The sequence below is a fragment of the Sycon ciliatum genome, chromosome 8 (assembly GCF_964019385.1).
Source record: "Sycon ciliatum chromosome 8, ocSycCili1.1, whole genome shotgun sequence".
Classification (NCBI taxonomy): domain Eukaryota; kingdom Metazoa; phylum Porifera; class Calcarea; order Leucosolenida; family Sycettidae; genus Sycon; species Sycon ciliatum.
Window position 1 is genome coordinate 15,079,287 of NC_088650.1, and position 5,855 is coordinate 15,085,141.

Below are 5,855 nucleotides of genomic sequence, written 5' to 3' on the forward strand. Positions count from 1 at the left end.
AAGAGATAAGAATTTTCAAAAAGGTGTGTCTCACATGACAACACAAAACTGGACCCACGAGTCGGCTAGAGCGCTACCCAGTCCAGTCGATGCGCCAAGCCAGCTGAGTGGGTCTTTTTATTTTTTTCGCGCGAAAGTTTATGTGGTGAACTGTGTTGGTAAAGATGAAGATGTCAGTCAATGAAATTTGCTATATTTCTTGTGTCTAACCAACCCTGTACGGATCGAACTGACGATTCCCGAGTGCGACAAATGTCCTGAAGTCTGCTCCTATTAGCTAGGTATCTAGAAATTTCAACTTGAGTGTCAAGTGAAGACTTTGCCAGTTGCAGACGAGGGAATTCTCGCTTCACGATTTTCCTGGTGTGTGGAGATACGCCGGAATGCCGACCCACCACACCCGACATGATGCTTCGGCCGGAATGCAGGTTGGTGCAGATAATTGCCTAATAATATATGTCTAAGCGTGTATACCTTTCCTTTCGTTGCATGCTTGGTTAATCCGACGGCACGAAATTATAGACATTTCGAAATTAACTTGAATATTATTTGGTCGTTGTATGTCTTAGTATTCCCTGTCAGTTTGTGCCTTTTTGTCGCGCTCGCCGACTGTATATGATCTAGCGACATTGGTACATGGTGGACAGTTAGTCATAACTCGTAACATTTTGTCCTTATTCTTTTTATCCATGATTACATTGGCTCACCATCCGAGTTTATTTATATATTTTTGATAGGGCAATATGTAATGTACACACACACACACACACACACACACACACACACACACACACACACACACACACACACACACACACACACACACACACACACACACACACACACACACACACACACACACACACACACACACACACACACACACACACACACACACACACACACACACACACACACACACACACACACACACACACACACACACACACACACACACACACACACACACACACACACACACACACACACACACACACACACACACACACACACACACACACAAAGTCATACACACACCACCCACACACACAGTGACACACACACCACACGCACACACCATCACATTACGACAAAATCAAGGCAATGCCGGCGAAGCTCTATAATTTTCTTGTGCCGCGTGCTAGGAGCATAATGGCATTGCCCGATAATAGCACTTGGTGTAAATGGGTTCCCATGTTCACACACACATACACACACACACACACCACACACACACACACACACGCACACACCATCACATTACGACAAAATCAAGGCAATGCTGGCGAAGCTCTATAATTTTCTTGTGACGCGTGCTAGGAGCATAATGGCATTGTCCGATAATACCGTAAAAGTCCGTAAATAAGTACGTATTTACTTTTGAATTTAGTGACCACACCCGTACTAACTTTCGGGCGGGTACTGACTTTCGGGCACGAACTAACTTTCGGACCTGACTTGTGTGTAGTGGAGAAGTCATTTTCATGTCGATGTACATGCTACGTGCTGCATGTGCGCATCGTAACGGTACTTATTTCGGGCAGTATGTTTATCGGGCTTGACTTGACTTCACCAGACAGAGCCAAAAGAATGAAGGGGGTATTTCTTTCGGGCAGGTACTTATTTACGGACTTTTACGGTAGCACTTGGTGTAAATGGGTTCCCATATTTGTGAAGTACATGTATTATTCGGTTGCTGGCTATCAATTGTGCTGTGAGCATGGCAGAGTGAGGTCTTCCAGCTTTGTTGGTGTTTGCTCTATCTTGTGTTTACGCTCTGCAGAAAGGATCATATGTAGTGCCTTCTCAGCATTACATTACATCCATTGCGTAGCAGCAATGTGCCATCCTTCCGCGACTTAGGTGGAATGACGTGCAAGTGGTGCTCCAGGGTCAACTTCAATTTGCCGAGCACGTATGCCGCTGGCTTGGGGTCAGCAGCTGTGTGCAAAGTCTCTGTATACAAATCGTGCACTGTCGTCAACAATATGGCATCCTTGTCCAGCAATTCCCGTCCTGTAGCGGCAATGACTATAATATTGGGGAAATCACTCTCGGCACCTTCCGTGCTGTACTGAGAGATGATGCTTCGCAATTGGTGGTCTGTGCTTGGTGCATTGTCGGCAGGGAGCATGTCAATTTGCTTTTGGTAGCAGCGTCTACAAAATCGACTCTCGTCTGAAATCCTGACATGGTGCATGCTACGCAACACATGCTCTGCAAGCTGAAAGTTTGGTGACTTCCACCTGTGTTCTGGTGTGAGTCTCGACTTACACCAAGCACATGTTGCATGGCCCACACACTGCTGGTAATGGGTTGGGCACAGAAGCGGTTCGCACTGTTCTTTCAGACTGTGCACGCGCAGTTTGTCTGCAGGACAGTGTACGGATGCCGCTCCGCTGCAATCATGTACACTGCATGTGCTTTGGCTGACTGGTGGCTTATTTTCTTTCGCTGCTGTGCATACTTGGCGTCGTAGTGCTTTGACGCACTTGCAATAAATGCATTGGCCTGACGTGATGGATGTGCATGTGTGTAGCTTTTGCCAATCTGACAGCATTGAGTCATGTGTAAATCGCTTGTCAGATGGCACTTTGGAGCAAATGCTTCATTCTGGGCCACATGGTCGTCAAGTATGTATGCTTGTGCCAGTTGTGGCATTGCTGGGTCTTCCTGCCGCTGACATCTGTGCACACATGCATGGAAAATATACGTAAAAACACTAGTTAGAAATCACGTCACCAGAGGCATGCCCTTTTTTCGGCCAGAACATAACTTCCGCTCCAATGTCACAAAGACTTACTCTTTCGATACGTCCAGCATAGAAGCAGCGAAATGCCTGGTTAATTCGGTGGCACGAAATTATAGGTCGGGCGACGAAATTTCGACGAAAAAAGGAAAAGAGACAAACCGACGTGTAGCGACACCAAACTACAGAATTTCGTCGTTCTTGAAGAACTCATAACAGAAAAAGGTGAAAGGCGACTACTGAATCCTCGAGTGTGACGAATAACTCCGAGAAAGCGTGAGACTGGCCAGCACGTACATACATGAAAACGATCGTATGTTGAGAATGCCTTGAGAAAAGTGCCCAAAAAGGGTGCATCTGAAAAATAGAACTCTGTGTTCCGACGTGATTTTTCAAATCTGGCGCATCGACTGAGTCCGTGCGCCAGATTCAAAAAAGTCGTCTAAAAGTTGACTTTTCATTTTCCGCACTGGGCAGTTTGCGGGTACTTTTTGAGTCGCATTCTCAATGGTGGACAATTTTGGAAAATGGTTTTGTGTCTATGGCTCGTTTGTTTTGGCATTTCGCTACCTGTGTGGTGAGCCTAAAAATTGCGCTTAGCCGTGGCAACGTAATGGTGTATTCCGTTTTTCAGCCAGATGACTTGTTTCGCTGTGGTCCGGCATCTTCCTAGATTCTCAGCCGTCGTCGAATTTGAGTATTTTCGAAACATTTTTTAGGGTGCAGGCGTGGGGCAAGGCTTTCACTCCCAGCCAATGGCACCATTTGGCATACCTCAGCCCTATGAACACGTCACCAGGCTCTCGTTAGTGTCCAGCCCATATTTCCAAAAATGGACTGGACTTGAAACTTGAGTGTACAGACAGTACTATGCATTATCCACGTAATGACAGTATGCAATAACTTTCGCAAGCTACACGACAAGGACTCGCTGCAGAATAATATAATGATATTCACACCATACGCCATTGTGGTGCACCGTGATACCAATGACAGTATATTTATCGGTGATGAATTGCCTACTGGGTCGCTCCGTTGCCGAGAACGTCAACTTTGCGGACTGTGGAATGACCCGCGACACCGCCAACCACCCCTGACACAAAGCCAAATGCTAAAAGAGCTGACTGATACGGTACCTAGCAAGTTAACTGGATAATGCTTATCTTCAACAAAACCAGGACATAAAACAGTGCTATGATAAACTACCTCCAGTCACCGGAAACAAATACAGTGCATTACGCATATGGATAGAGATTGCACTAGTACATGTATAATTGTATACCAATCTTAGAGTAAGAAAACAAGTTATCGGGTCTATACCATCAGAGTTGGCAGCTATATGTATTGGATTCTCCTGGTGTGCAGAATGATGCTGGTGGCGTGGTTCATACCCACTGTTGGCTTGCTGTCGGCAGTGCCTTCACTATCTCACGTCTAAGGCATTTTATAGTCTGCATGACTTGGATCACAACGCCATAGTTATCCACACGAGAATGGTAATAAATCCAGATTACTACGGCCTTCTTCATTGCAGTTGGCGCAATACGTTCACGGGATCGCGTCTCCAACCTCCAAATTGTAATTATAGCTGGCTAGTCTGTTGTTTATTGGCAGACAAGAATTGCGATGCTTCTTCGAAAGAGGCAGTTTAGCAATGTCTGTCCATGACATATTCCGCATTGCTGTGTGTGGAAGGAAAGGTGCAACAACATTAGATTGCTGCTGGCCATAGACATCAAACTGCAACATCTGGGCTTCAGCTGTCACAGGTCCATTGACAGAGAGACTGCGGCATATTGCACATACTGCAAACTATTGACTTCATGCCATCGCCTCATGGATCAGAAGTCACCACACTGAAAGAAGAACAGCAGAGGAAAACAGAACTGATGCAGTTAATTGATGCAGTTAATTGGCAGCAACAAATTTACTCCTTCATTTCATTCGACGAATTTGAGTCGTGCAATGCAAGAAAATTAATAAGTCAGAGAGCAGGATCTAGGAGAGGGCATGCACCAGTGCTGTTGTGCCTATAATAATTAGATGCTCAGAATTTCACCACAATAATGCACATAATACTGACATATTTACACTATGCAACCTAGTAGTCAACAAATTCAGAAAAAAATCTAGTACTTCAGCTGGTGAAATATCCCACCTCTATCCCCTAAGCTCAAGTGTCCCTGTAAAATTGATAAAGGATTGGTAGATGCTCACTTGGAGTGGTGTTTGAAAAGTAACACAACCGGTCATGACGATTTAGAGCATGCTCAATAATATTGTCTCTTCTCACAAAATCACAATATTGCCTGTGCGTGGTTTATTTCGGGTGCAATTGTGGGGCACATAGGTATCACTCTAATTTCTCGTGCATTCGAAAGATAAAGCTTTGGTCTATCACCCCACAAAGCGGCTTTAGTGTCCGCGATAGGTAAATGCCTTACCTGGTGTGAAATTGGTGACCATATTCCTCGTTTCAGCAATTACAAAAATGAGACATTCGTCCTTGGTGGCTGCTCACGAACTGCAAGCTCCAAAATAATTTTCCAGGGTACGGCCATAGGTGTCTACATCACTCCGAGCCATCTCTCCAGTGTAGGAAAGATCTCCTGACGAGACTAGAAGGGCTCTAAGCAGCAAATTTCATTGAAATATTCACCATTCGGAGATAGGCGAAATCAACAGAAAACAAGCCCGCAGGTGCGGCGCCTTGGAGGCTACGATTCCCGCGAGAAAATGAAAATCGGTCTCTCAAGCGCCTTGGCGCACGGACTGTACCAGTCCATTCAGAAAAGGTTGAGCGCTGGCTCTGGAGAGCTCCCGATCCCGTGTTCGACGATTTTGTGGTAAATCTACACTGCGCAGTGCCGCGCGATTCGAAACTTGAAAAAGGGTCCAAAAAGGCACCTCAACTGGGGTTCGAACCGCAAATGTACTGTTATGCAAGTGGAGTGAACGGCCTGGATTTTCATGGTTTTTACCCAATTCAGTGCTTTGGGGGCAAAACCTGGCCGAAATCCTATTCTTGTTATGGCTTGCCTTTTGGAGAAATAGACTTCAAAAACACAATTGGAAGAGCATTCCATGGGGGATTGCCAAAAAAAAG

At 45.5% G+C, this 5,855-nt stretch overlaps 2 long non-coding RNA genes across 2 annotated transcripts; one reads left to right on the forward strand and one right to left on the reverse strand.

The window, feature by feature from the left end:
- Positions 1 to 88: 88 nt before the first annotated feature.
- On the forward strand, positions 89 to 2,554 carry LOC135823793 (uncharacterized). The gene is made up of 2 exons (XR_010554758.1): positions 89 to 428; positions 1,784 to 2,554. It is a non-coding gene; the product is annotated as an uncharacterized LOC135823793 (long non-coding RNA).
- Positions 2,555 to 3,877: 1,323 nt separating this feature from the next.
- LOC135823081 (uncharacterized) lies at positions 3,878 to 5,514 on the reverse strand. Its single transcript, XR_010554603.1, has 2 exons — positions 5,194 to 5,514; positions 3,878 to 4,605 (listed from the first exon to the last, which is right to left on the reverse strand). It is a non-coding gene; the product is annotated as an uncharacterized LOC135823081 (long non-coding RNA).
- Between the last annotated feature and the right edge of the window lie 341 nt (positions 5,515 to 5,855).